The sequence below is a fragment of the Xenopus laevis genome, chromosome 4L (assembly GCF_017654675.1).
Source record: "Xenopus laevis strain J_2021 chromosome 4L, Xenopus_laevis_v10.1, whole genome shotgun sequence".
In the NCBI taxonomy this organism is placed as follows: Eukaryota; Metazoa; Chordata; class Amphibia; order Anura; family Pipidae; genus Xenopus; species Xenopus laevis.
Window position 1 is genome coordinate 68,437,166 of NC_054377.1, and position 14,879 is coordinate 68,452,044.

Consider the following 14,879-nt stretch of genomic DNA (forward strand, 5'->3'; position numbering starts at 1 on the left):
TTTTTAAACACTTGCAAGGTGCACAGTGCAGGGAAGCCCTGGATAGTTGGTATATTGCCCCTAGTATTTTTATTGTTTAATTTGATCATTAAGTGAAGGCAGCCTCAATGATTGCTGGGGTTGGCAATTCCCCTTAAAGGAGAACTAAACCCTAAAAAGGAATATGGCTAAAAATGCCATATTTTATATAGCAAACTTATTGCACCAGTTTCAGCTTCTCAGTAGCAGCAATGATACAGGACTTCAAACTTGTTACAGGTAATCACAATTTTGGAAAGTGCCTGTGACACTCACATGCTCAGTTGGCTCTGGGTAGCTGTTGAGAAGCAGAAAACGAGGTTGGTCTGTAATATAAACTGATACTACAAGGCTGATTATTAAATTCTGATGCAACTTGCACTGGTTTCTGTGCTGCAATGTAGTAATTATCTGTATTAGTTATTAATCAGCCTTATATTGTGACATTTATATACTATATGTACTGTATATTGTGAGTGGCTCCCTAAGCTCAGTAAATGACAGCAGCACAGAGCATGTGCAGTGAATCGGCAGAAAAGAAGATGGGGAGTTACTGGGGCATCTTTGGAGGAACAGATCTTTACTGCTAAAGGGCTGGGGTTGCCTTGGGATGGTATAGAAACCCAAAACATAATGTACAACATTTCAAGCCTACTTCTTTATTCAAGCTTTAGTTTTCCTTTAAAGGACAGCTGATATTTCCCTTTCCCACTGGACCCAGGCTTTCTCCTGATCTGCATCATTGAGAACTATGAAGTTTAGTTAACTTTGTGGCAAAAAATACATTGTTGACAGCTGCCATCTTGGCCAGGTCACTTCCCTTTCTTGCTTGGATCACCATGATCAATAATTCAAGCAATGAACTGAAGGTACAAGGGCCAAGATAACAGCTGCCAAAATATCTGCACAGCTGGGCATTTTTTCCCACAATGCATGGGAACAATACAGTAAACACTTCTTAAAGGGGTTGTTCTCCTTCCAAACACTTGTGCTGGAATATACATTTTAATAATTTGCAGTCAGGGTAATATTCCTTTTCTAACATATATGTCTTTTGCCTGTAAATATGAACAGGCAATGATATTTGCCTAAAAATATTTCTCAGGGTCACGCTCCAGAATGTCCAGTCCAATTTCCAGCACAATTGACATGCGTTCTTCCCCTATTTGAAAAATTAAAGCAATTGTGTGTGCACTTCAGGTGAACCAAATATTTTTAAAGTCTGTCTGGTGTCATTTCCAGCAGGCCCGGACTGGCCATTTACTGGTTCGGGCAAATGCCCGACGGGCCGTTTGCTTTGAAATGTAAATGGGCCGCTTGACGAAAAATGCTAATTAGGCCCGCCTTTAATATGTAAATGAACTGTTCCCACAACAGAGTTAACACCTTCGGCAATCAACAAACCGGATAATAGAACAAACAGCCTGCTTTGAACAGAGTGGCATAAGAGGTGGAGAGACTGGAGATATGCTAATCACTGTTCTAATGCCTCGCCATCTAGTGGAAGTGTAGGGGAAGTGCATATACGGGTATGAAAGGTCACAGAAGAAGGCCAGTAAGCTTTTCCAGTTGTGTTAATATAGAACCGAACGAATGTGTCTGTGTGCACCCAAAGATAGGCATTGGCATAAGATCTGCCAGACTTCTCAGGTAATTGCAGGCAGTTGGGCTCCAGCCAGGCATGCAGTATGGCAGCATTTACTGTGGGAAGTGTGTATGGGTTCTGTGAGGACATGTTTATGTTTATTGGTAACTATTCCTGGGGGAAAACGTAGTGCTTTTTTATTACTTATGGGGGAATGGGAGTAGCCACAGGAACAATCTAAGAGACAATTAGATGATAATATATAAACATAATATTTTGGACTGTGACACATGGTGATCAAGCTCTCTTAGGCCACGAATCCAATCCACAGAATAGCTGTGATAGAAACTGGGGTGAGATATTTGTTGCAAGGGTCAGTTTAAGCATTTAGGGTGTACAATAATGCTGGTAATTATATGATAATGGACCCTGCTTGGTACAAGAAATAGAGCTCTTAAAATATTTATTAATAAACACTAGTTCTAGTTCACCCTAGTCCTTGGGGTTGAAAATATATATATCATGCTTTGCATTGGCGAGAAAACATGGGCTGCTTTGATACTTTTGCCAGGGCTGCTTTTTCCTCCCAGTCCGGCCCTGATTTCCAGCATGCAAGTGATTTGTGTGCCCTTGTTGCAAGCACTGTAGGACTCTGGAGCTAGGAGGGGGTGGTAGTTTCAGGAAGAACTGAGCAATGCTTAGCGTAACTATATGAAAGTGTTAAGAGCAAATAGAAGTGAGTTTACACGCAACTGATTTTTTTAAAAAACTTATGCAATTTTTAATAATTTTCAGTCAGGGTAATATTTCTTTTCTAATATATTTTTCTTTTGCCTGTTTTTATATGAACAGGCAATGATATTTGCCTGGAAATAATTCTCAGGGTCATGCTCTAGAAATGTCATAGCACTTACATATCAGGTTATAAAGAAATCAGTATAAGAAGGTGCAGATTAAAAAAATACATGGAAAAAGAGCAAAAGACCAGCTAAACAAATTGCTTACAATCGGTCTACCTATATAACACTAAATTAAAGGTTACATTTTTCTTTAATGAGATTTTATTATCACCGTGAAATCAACCCATTTCAGTTAGATGTTATGCTGTTAAAATAGCACTGAGTTTCATTAAAAATGCATATACCGTATATAGTTCCCTATTTATTCACCAAAGCAAACTTGACAGCATCATTATAGATACCAGGAGAATTATAGAAGTTACCTAAACTGTTTGGTTTATAACAATCTGGATAAAACATGGCGACACACATGCATTTGTTGGGTTTCACTTTTTATAATTTAACCCTTTCTCTACCACAGATTCCACTCTTCAGGAACAGCATTTTGCAATGATGTAGTACCTGCATTGTTTGCAGGGAAAAGGTTAAGAAAAAATACAAACACAGTTGAATAACCATACTACGGTACGTTTTTCAGGGGACCAGAACATTTTTTTGTAAAATCAGGGAAATGTATTACGTATTATACTGTATGTTGGTGGGACTACAAAAAAAACAATGTAACTTGAGGAAAAACTTGAAGGAATGTGCTCAAAAAAGTAGTGTTTCAGGAAAATTTCTGTTCCAATCCACTGCCTCCTTTCCAACGCTGTGCTGGGTAGTCAGCGGCACTCAACAGACTGCAATGTAGGATAGGAACCAATCAGCAGCTAGACTGACAGCAGGGCTGTGATTGGCTGTCCCCTCCTACTGTGCTTTTGGAAGGGACTTTTGACTTATCCTATGTCTACTTTAAAATCAAGGGATGTAACATTGAGGTTTCACTCTAGTACTTATAAAGTATAATAGTGGCATTGTGGGTGCTACCGTTAGTCTGCCTTTCCCTGTCCCTCTAGACATCTGTTGGATACTCATTGTGATGTCATCAGGCTTGTCTGGCTTGATGTCATAATGGGCATCTCAGGAAAGTCTAGTTGTTACCCAGATTATCGCTTATTGTAGTTTGACAGACATGGAGAGAGACACAACAATTCGTTGGTGGACATTTTTGTTGATTTTTATATTTTTCTTTCTTTTTTGTAAAAGAACTTCAGGTATCATTTTATAGATTTTATTACCACCACAGACAGTAAACAAATTAATATTTATCATTATGTTTTTATTATGTATTATTATGTTTTTTTCCCAGCCAATAGCTCAGGATATGTTTGCATTTGGGGCAATAATTTTGGAAAATATTTCCTTTTTTTTTTTTTGCATTAATCAGTGGAGGATTAAACTGTGGGTTATAACTGTTATTCCGTATACAGGGGACTAAATCTTAAGAGTATTTTTAACAGTAGTTTACTGTATATACAGTAATATATATATATATATATATATATATATATATATATATATATATATATATACAATGCCAAGAAAAGTGCAGGTTAACTTCCCCTTTGTACAGATCCTAAAATACATAATGTGAAATTGCTGTCATACCATACAGGTTTAGTTTAATAATACTTTTTTTTTTAATTGTTTTTTCTACTTGCATGGAACCAGAATGGCTAGTATAGTCTAATTTCAAGTCCACCTATTATTGAGCAAGACAAGCTGGTTGACATTTTTACATGTTTCCAAGTAAAATCTCCCCTCCTTCTCCTTACACATCCCCTAACTTGCACGTCATTCTAACTTTAATCTGCACACCTACCAAATAGGCAGCATAGTTCTGCAATATTATTAAGTATTATTATTTTGTTACTCCGGGGGCTTAATGTTGACAGAACACTTGTATCCCCAGAATTGCTGGTCTCTGCACTGAGCACTGGATCAAGAATCCGGTGCTCCGTACAGAGAGCAGATATAGCACACTTATGTATAACTCTCTGAGCTTAATTCTGACTTTTTCTTTTTTAAAACAGGCAAGAATATATTTATGGATTACGAAGTTACTCCAGATACTGTTGTTGATAATAGAGCATTAGGAGGTATGTTTTCTATTGAAAATGTGAATTTAGCATGGTTTTATTGTTCCAGTATATCACACATATATTAGGGCTCATATATGTCCACAAGTGCAGTGAGCAAAGTGTGATTGCCATGTGTTTTTCTCCTATTTGACAAAAATAAACCAATTTTGTGTGCACTCCAAAGCAAATTGGGTGCAGCTGCGCCAAATATTTTTAAAGTCTGTCTGGCATCATTTCCGGCATGCAAGTGTTGTATGACGCAGGGCGCTCTAGGAACTCTGTAGGAACTCAGGGGCTACAATCTAATTAGATGGGGGTGGTATGTCCAGGGTTCCCATGCATTACTAGGCACAGCAGTGCCTGATTCAGAACAAAAAGCAAGGAAGAACCAAGCAATGCTGTGAGCAGCTATATGGAACTCAACTGATTAGGGGAAAAATGCAAGTGGCCCAGTGTGTTTGCAGCTGTAAATGAGCCCTACTGTTTTTTTTTGCATCTTTTATTGAATACCAGTCATTATTATTTACACTTACTGATAGTGGTATACAGTCTGAGAATCTCGTTTTTCCTATACCACTATGTTTATGCCTGTAACTGTGTTTAAAATTAGAAACATGCACAGTGGCTCACTTCAGATCTTTATTAGTGCAAAATCACCAATACCATTTAGATCAACATAATACAATTTAAACAATCTACTTAAAAATGTTCACCATACCACATGGCAGTGTCTCCCCCATGTCTGCAAACCTCATGTTAGCCACTCCCTCCTGACGCATTTCACATTATTGGGTGCTTCATCTGAGGAGGTCCGTGTAACTGTGTTTCAATGACTTGCTTTCCTCTGCACAATGTAATTCATTAACTAACAGTAGGCAAATATGCTTTGTTACAGTAAACTTTAGCAACCAATTAGACACTCAATTTCTTTATTCTACCTACTGTACCTGTTTAAAGATATTTATTTAGTGGTTGCTACCGCCCCAATGGTAACCTAGAAATACATAAATAAGTGACATATAAATGGCTAATATGTTGACAATAACCTTCAATTACAAATATTTTTCTCTCAATGTAGTAAATACTGAATCATATTATGATGATGATAATGATGATGAAGAAAGTACCTTGGAAAACAGCAGAAACATGCAAAGTAAGATTAATAATTTCTACCTTTTTATATTTTTTAATATATATATTATATATATATTTTTTAGGACAACTGTACAAATAAAATTAAAATGTGCAAAGACAAAGTGCCACCCATGTGCCTCTACCCATATCTTACTATTAAGAGTTGTAAATTGCCAGTCAGATGAAAGGTAGAGTTAACCTTGACATTCAGAAAGCTTAGCCCCAAAGCTTTATTTGTATTTACTGCTGTTGTATATATTTGTCCTTGTGTTTATTATAGAGTGATTCCTCTCATCTTAGCAGTTCCTTTGTCTCTAAGATAATGTTTCAATAGAGCATAAAATTAGCAAATAATTCAATGAATTGTGGTTAATCAAGTGTGAAAATAATAATAATAATTCAAGAATTAATCTAGAAAGAAGGGTTTATTTTCTGTGATAATATCAATAGGCAAAGTTATTACAATTATTCTTTAGTTATATAGTGCAAACATATTCCTCAGTACTTTAAAAAGATTATACATTTCGCATCAGTTCCTGCCCTAATCCACTTCAAGGTGAGGCAATCCTAATACTCCAGTCAAGTTCTGGTTCATTTTCTGTTCTGGTTCATTTAAATGGCCTTGTTTGTGTCAGATTTTTCATTTGTAAATTAACTCTGGTCCATATATTTATCTATATTTCTATCTATCTATCTTATGAATATTCATGTCATATTTTCACAATAAATTTTCTTTTTTATATCCTATAGAAGCTTCTACTGTAGCACCTACTGGAAAACCTTTTTCATTACAAGGTAAACCCAATTTTACAAAATGCCATGAATGATGTTTTATACAATGTCACTTTAATTTTAAGCTGCTAATAACTCTTAGGCCCATTTATCAACATTTTAATTTTAGTGGATTTTGAAACCACGAATAAACTAATTTTCTCAAAAACCTGAAAGCCATGTAATTTATTAAAAAGCAGGAACAAAAAAAAGCTAAGACATTTGAAAACCACTAAAAGTTTTTGTTTTTTGACAATTACTTACGAAAAAAACCCAGAAACCTATAAAAGTCTGAATGGCTAAAAAAAATGCCCAATAGGATCAGTGTAGCTCCCATTGACTTATGGGACCTTGATTGCTTTTACTTGCTGAATTTTTGGATTCAAGTTTTTGAGATTTTTATACTTTTTAAATCTTGATATTTTTTATAATTTTAGATTCTAAAATCTAGATTTTAGATTTTTAGAGAAAAATTTGATTTGTGTAAAAATGTGAAATTTTAATGTTAATAAATAGGCCCAAAAGTGATACCTCACAACAAGGAGACTACCCAGGGCATATTAGAAGAATTAAGGGAAGGGAAAGCTGATAGCGGGCGCAGATTGAATACTGGACAATTAGTAGACAAAGAGCATACTACTTATATGACTGGTATCATTTTGTGCTTTTCTGCATTCTATGAATTTTTATTTATTTTAAGGGCCATGTTACATGAGGTGTTTCCTCCCCAGGCATATCAGTGCTAGCGAAGGAAATTACTTAGCCTGTTAGTTTACAAACAGGGTGGATTTAAGTACAAAAGAAGTATACTTAATTGTTTCTGAAGGGACAGAAACAAATTCTCTCCCAAGATATGCTGGCAGGGGAAATGTCTTGTGTGACATGGCCTTACAGGGGACATGTTACGCAGACATAAAAAACTGTATAATAAAAGTCCTTTTCAAATTAAACATGAAACAGGTCCCCTTTAATACTGTCAGTATTTATATGTCCAAAACTCACTGAGCATCTGATTAATCTGGGGAGTAGGGATGGTAAAAGGGAAATTTGTTGACTGCATCACCTGTGAGGATGAGCTAAATTAAGAATAATTAAAAATAATTAATGGGGGTTAATGTGTTTTCTTTCTAGTGTGGAAATTTTGTGTTTGTGGCCATAAATAGGCCAATATTGTCTATTGACTTGGCCAGTCCTAACCAAGTTAGCAGCTTATTGGCCTATTATGGGACCTAACACCATCTGATTTTTAGTCCAGGGGTCAAACGATTGTTTCAACGTGTTTTGACTTGGTGACCTCACAAAATAAGTGATTATTTCCAATATTCTTTTCAAAACTTTGATTAAAAACTCTACCTATTTTTATTTTAGAAAGTTCTGCTCAGTATGTGTTCTGCAAAAAAAAAACCAATAACATCTTGCAATCTTTCTTCAGAGCGGATAGAAAAATCCTTTAAAATCCTGGAAGAGAGGAATTATAGGGATCTTGTTATCCTGGGATCAGTTATTGGAAGTTGTTTCCTACTATTTATTGGATTGCTGTTGTATTTGACATATGTAATCTCTGACTTAAAGATGTAAGTATTGTTTCAACCTATTGTATGTATGTAAATTTGCTGTAATCCTACCTACTTTTTGATGTTTACGTGTTGTTTTAAGAATGATAAATTAGCTAATGAACTTTATTACCCTACTTAGTATATGTGTATAGCAATTCACAATACTATCACTGAAATAAAATACAGGTATGAGACTTGTTATATAGAATGCTTCTTCACACCGTTCTCTACTAGAAACTCATTTAAACATTAAATAAACCCAATAGGCTGCTTCCAATAAATATTAATTATATCTTAGTTTGGATCAAGTACAAGAAACTATTTTATTATCACAGAGAAAAAGAAAATACTTTTTTAAAATTTGGATTATTTGGATAAAATCGAATCTATGGGAGATGGCCATTCGGTAATTCAGATTTTTCCAGATAACGGGTTTCCATATAACGGATCCCATACCTATGCTAAGTTAAGTCTGGTGAATAGCAGCACCCAGAGACTTAGAGTGTGAATAAGAATATGAATAAAATGGCAAAAACTAGTTTATAAACAAGAAAGTGGGCCCCTGTAACCGGACAGGTGGAGGGGACAGGGTAAAGAAATGGGTAGGAGGTTAGGCCCCATATTAGTGAGTTAGGTACTAAGGGATTATGGACCATGTAGTATTGTAAGTGACTGGGAGAATGAGAAAAGAAGCAAACTGGGGGTTAGAACTGAGACTAGGTGCCATTTTTACCTTGGCAGCCACCGCCCACCCTTCCTTAGCAGGTGCATTTAGGAGAAACATGGTGTGATGGCAATAAGGCACTTGGTGACCTCATCAAACAAGCAATTTTGTCCAATATTCTCTACAAAACATTGTCTAATATGTTGGTGGTATTATAATAAAGAATAATAACTTGCAATCTTTTTTTCAGAGCAAAGAGTGAAATTGTTTAAAATCCTGGGTGAAATAAATAATAGGAACTGTTATCCTCAGTTCAGTTTTTGGAGGTTATATCCTGCTACATTTGGATTGCTTCTTTAATGGACATATGTCATCTCTGACAGATATGTAAGTATTGCATAATTTTAACGCCACTAACTTTTTTCCTATGTCTGTAATTTTTTTTCTTTTGAAAATGATAAATTAGCTCATGAGTTTCAATACCCTACCTCAGTGGTCCCCAACCAGTAGCTCGCGAGCAACATGTTGCTCACCAACACCTTGGATGTTGCTCCCAGTGGCATCAAAGGAGGTGCTTATTTTTGAATTCCAGGCTTGGAGACAAGTCTTGGTTGCATAACAACCAGGTGTATTGCCAAACAGAGCCTCTTGTAGGTTGCCAGTCCACATAGGAGCAATCACAGCCCTTATTTGGCATCCCCATGGGCTTTTTAATGCTTTTGTTGCTCTCCAACTCTTTTTTACATTTAAATGTGGCTCACGAGTAAAAAAGGTTGGGGACTCCTGCCCTACCTGATAACACACATATATACCAATTAAAGTTACAATTAATGGAATAAAAAACAAACTTAAGTCTGTTGAACAGGAGTCACCCAGAATAATATAAAAAGTCAGAAGAAAGACTGTAGATTTATCAAAGTGTGAGATTAGAGCTCACCACATAAAAAAATGTCACCCACTTTGTATTCTTTCCTAGGGGATTTTTAAAAGCATATGTATCAAACAGTAACTCTAACAGTAACCCATTGATAAATACGCTTCTAAAAATCCTATAGGAATGAATAGATAGTGGGTGAGTTTTTCTGTGGTGAGCTCTAATTTCACACTATGATAAATCTGCCTCTCTCAGTATGAGTAAGATGGTGAACACTAAATTATAAACAAGAAAGTGGGTCCCCAGATCCAGACAGGTATAGGACTGGGCCATGAAATGGGTAGGAAGAGAGGTCCCTTTAACTGAGCTAGGTAGCAAAGGGTATTGGCAATTTAGTCCTGTTAGTGGCTGGAAGATTGAGAGAGGAAGTTAACAGGGGGTTAGAACAGATAGTAGGCACAATTTTACTGTAGCAGTCCCCACCCACCTCCTTTAGCATTTAGGAGATACAGTGTGTGATTGCTACAGGGACAGGAGCAACCAGGTGAAATTCTTACAAGAAAGGAAGCTGGCAGATGATTAGGCTAGGGCCAGATGGGGCCGAAATCAGTGTGCCGAAATATATGTAGGCTGATTTCAGCCCCCGACAGCTAGCTAAATCTTCTTGTCTGCTCACGTCTGGAAGCCTTGTGTTGGCTCCAGAGCGAACAGACGCATTTTGCCCCTATTCATATTTTAGTCTCTTATTCAAATCAAAGCATCGTTAGTAGAGTAATTTGGTCCCTAGCAACAAGATTTCTGAAAAGCTAAATGACTCAAAAACTACAAATAATTAAAAATGAAAAACAATTGCAAATTGTCTCAGAATATCATTATCTACCTCAAACTAAAAGTTAATTTAAAGGTGAACAACCCCTTTAAACTATTTTTGTAACAAGTCTCCTAGTGATGCAAGCAATTATTTTGCTTTTGAATGAAAGTCTGGTGACTTGTGTGTCATAAAAGAGCCCAATAATGTAATGTTCTGAAATCTAGCACTGCGACCATACAACTGATAAGCCACTCTCCTAGCCTGTATCCTTAAAAAGATTAAATCTGCCTTTTCTGGAACAATGAAAGCTCCTAGTGTGAAAGCTAGCAGTTGTTTATTGAAGTGTAGTAGCATCCATACGACCCATTTCCTTGTAGAGTGCCGAGTACTTCACAAGAGAAAAAAAAAAAGACGCATGAATCCAATTAGTGTCAAGTACCGAATGAAACTTTTCCTTTTCTTGACTCCATTCCAAGTCTCAGTACAATGATTCTCTTTTTTGATTCTTTTTACTAATTGGCGGCATCCACATTCTTTAGAAACTCACCATTAATCAGATCCAAGTGTACAGCAAGCAAATTTAAATTTGTATATACACTGGCTGATTTGTTGCTCCCCTGTTGCATGGGCAATTGGGAAAAAAAGTGTATTTCCTTCTTTTCTTTAAAAACATCACTTGACTTTGCCATTTTACTCCCTTGTACAAATAAAGTAAAATGTGGAGCACAGCCAGAGCATTTAGCAGCAGAAATCTGAAAGAAGCCTTTTTTATAATGCTGGTGTGTGGTATTTGGAGTTAAAAATCTCACCAATTGTAAGCATCTGATTAAATCTTATTTTAGATAATTGTTTTGAGAACAACCACTAGGAATAAGCAGCATTAAGCTTTATGTGTTAAAGGGGTTTGAGGGCTCCAGGTACCTGCACTGTGCAGTACCACCACTGTTCACTACTGTTTAATAATACTGCCGGTCATGTGACCCTGTCAGTGCTTGCTATATTGTTATGTAGATTACTTAGCTGGCATCTTTGTAGAATCAAAACATAATGTATTCTCTTTTTGTTTTTTTAGATGACATCTTTGAATCTTGAAGCACTTTTTCTTTGTGTGACTTTCTGAGTTTGCTTTGTAAGAACCATAAATAAAATATGTAAAAAAAAAACACTGTGTGTTATCAGTATTTGGCTCTTTTAGGAAAGTTATTATAATTTTTTTTAAGATTCAAGACAAATTACATGGCACTGACAGACTGTATATTGCCTTGTACTTGGATATAAACCCACTGGATCTATGCCCCACCATCAAGCTGTGTGACACATTAGTATGCTCCATCTCTTCTAATGCAGTAAGCCTGCACTAGTGATGCCTCAGGAGGCAAGGGGGTGAGAATCGCCCTGGCTGGCATGTTTTGATTTGCCTGAAAAATATGTAAAACAGCATAATTTCACCAAAATGCTTTGGAGTCAATAACATGTCATAACATTGTGGTTAAAGTGTCTTTTTTTGGGTTATTTAGATTTGTATTCAGCAGATCTCCAGATTGCAATTTCAGAAATCTGGTTGCTAGGGTCCAAACCATACACCGAATAAGAGACCGGAATATGAAGAGAGAACCTGAATAGAAATATGAGTAATACAAAGTTTTACTTTTATTTGGAGCTTTACAAAGCATCAGGTGGGTTCAGTAACCCCATTATAAAGCTGGAGTTTAAATGAAAAGTTGCTTAGAATTGGCCATTTTATAACATATGAAAAGTTAACTTTAAGTTGAACCACCCATTTAAATCTGCAAACATGCAATAAAACCTTTTGTCAAGTTTTAACTTTGTTGCAGATTGTTTTTGGAGTTTTACAAACCTTGATTTCCAAATTGTCTGTCTTTGACTTAAGATTAATTTGAATATCACCACCTAAGTCATGTAGAAACCTGACTAGGATTTGCTGTGTTTATATTTCTCCCTTTCTATTGCTTTTTGGCTTTGGAAATGAAAGTTATTCATGATTTTCTTAGTTTATATATCCTTTCTTTCAATGTGATTTCCCTGTTGTCTGTGAACATTGCTGCTTTGAGAAATCACACCAAAAACATTTTCAGATTTCATGGAAAAGATCAAGTAAGCAATAAATCCCAGATAAACAAAAACATGTATTAGACATATTTACTAAAGATGTCTTTTTGTATATACCTTGTTTTGTAACTGAAAACATCTAGGCCACATTAGAGATGGCTGTAGATGCATATTCCGGGGGTGGGGGCGAGGGGGTGCAGTCTGGCCTGAATGGTATCCACCTGTCACTGCACACACAAGAAAGATTTCAGCCAGAGATGTATTCTTGGCCAGTTTCCAGCCAGTGAACAGTGATAGCTGAATCCTGACAGGAGAATCCTGTCAGCTAGATTCAAGTCCAAAGGAAGAAACGTTACCATCACTCAGTGTTATGCACCTACTAACACTGCAAAAGAAGAAGAGAAAGAAGAGTTTTACAGTGCATTGCAGGCAGCTATTGATAAGATACATAGAAGGGACTTAAAGATCCTCATGGGAGACCTAAATGCCAAAGTTGGGAAGGACAACACCGAAAAAGAACTAATCATGGGCAAACATGGAGTGGGGGAGAAAAATGAAAATGGAGAACTCTTCATGGACTTCTGTGATTTCAACGAGCTTGTCATTGGAGGCACCGTCTACCCGCACAAGAGCATCCACAAGAAGACCTGGACCTCCCCTGATGGAAAGACAGAGAACCAGATCAACCATATCACCATTGGTCGAAAGTGGAGGAGGAGTCTACTAGACGTCAGAGTGAAGCGAGGGGCGGATGCTGTGTCAGACCACCACCTAGTACAGGCGACACTGAGGCTGAAGCTAAGGGCACACAGGGACCAGGTACAGAGGCCAGCATTCAAATATAATGTGCAGAGCCTGAAAGATGCAAACAAAGCTACAGAATACCAGTGCAGCTTGAAGAACCGCTTTGAGGCACTATCAGAGCTGGAGAAAGAGACAGTGGAAGACCACTGGCTGGAGCTGAAGAAAGTCTGGAGGGATACCTGCCAAGAAGTCCTGGGGAAAAAGAACAGAAAGCACAAGGAATGGTTGTCACCGGGTACATGGGATCTTATGACTGAAAGAAAAGAACTCCAACAGAAGATGAATAATCGTCAAAATCATCAGGAGAAGATGGACCTCCAAGCACAGTATTGGGAGACAAATTGGATGGTGAAAAAGAGCTGTAGAGCGGACAAGAGGAAATTCATCCATGACCTTACAGAGGAGGCAGAAACGGCAGCGGGGAAATGGGACATAAAGCGATTGTATGAGATCACCAGAACTCTCGCAGGCAAGAACACTCAGCCATCATGTGCAACAAAGGACAAAGAAGGCCGCACCATCACCAACGAAGGCCAAGAACGAACGAGATGGGTCGAGCACTTTGCAGAAGTCCTCAACAGGCCACCTCTAGAGCAGCCTCCACTCATCCCACCAGCAGACAGCCTTTTGGACATCAACACCAACCCACCCAGTAGAGCCGAGATCATCACATCAGTTAAAGAAATCAAGGCTGGGAAAGCAGCAGGTCCAGATGGTATCCCACCTGAAGCCCTAAAAGCGGACGTCATAACAACCACGAACATGCTATACCCACTGCTTCAGAAAGTCTGGGAGCATGAAAGCGTGCCAAAAGAGTGGAGGAAAGGGCATCTGGTGAAACTTCCTAAGAAAGGCGACCTTTCCAACTGCAACAACTGGCGAGGCATCATGCTCCTATCTGTACCTAGCAAGGTACTCACACGAATCATGCTGCTGAGACTGAGGGAGGCTCTAGACAAACGACTGCGAGATGAGCAAGCAGGCTTCAGGCAGGACAAATCTTGCACGAACCACATTGCAACATAGCGCATCATCATAGAACAGTCACTGGAATGGCAGTCTCCAGTTTACACAATCTTTCTAGACTTTGAGAAGGCCTTTGATAGTGTAGATAGAGAGGTCGTCTGGAAACTTATGGCACATTATGGGATACCACCAAAATTCATCTCCATTATCAAACAACTTTACAACAACTCCACATGCCAGGTTGTGCATAAAGGAAAAATGACAGAGCCTTTTGAAGTGCGGATGGGGGGGGAGACAAGGCTGCATGTTGTCACCAACCATCTTCCTGCTGGTAGTAGACTGGATTATGAAGAGTTCTACACAAAATGCCAACACAGGAATCCGCTGGTCCTTCACTAAAATCTTGGAGGACCTAGACTTTGCAGATGATGTCAGCCTCCTGTCGCACAGACAACAAGATGCACAGCAGAAACTCACACGTCTATCAGAGGAACAAAACACAAACCATGAGAATTAACAACCAGCAGCAAGACCAAATCCAGCTGCAAGGAGTTGACATTAAGGACGTGGACAAGTTTGTCTACCTGGGCAGCGTAGTAAGCAAGGATGGAGGAGCAGATGAGGACATCAGGAGCCGCATCAACAAAGCCAGGCATGCATTCAACACCTTACGTCCCGTCTGGAACTCCACTGACCTTTCACAACA

The 14,879-nt window shown here is 37.9% G+C and overlaps 1 long non-coding RNA gene across 1 annotated transcript; it reads left to right on the top strand.

Annotated features, from left to right (window-relative positions):
• Positions 1 to 1,268: 1,268 nt before the first annotated feature.
• LOC108714137 lies at positions 1,269 to 11,598 on the top strand. The gene is made up of 7 exons (XR_001935312.2): positions 1,269 to 3,027; positions 4,476 to 4,541; positions 5,602 to 5,676; positions 6,408 to 6,452; positions 7,861 to 8,002; positions 8,899 to 9,035; positions 11,406 to 11,598. It is a non-coding gene; the product is annotated as an uncharacterized LOC108714137 (long non-coding RNA).
• Positions 11,599 to 14,879: the final 3,281 nt, after the last annotated feature.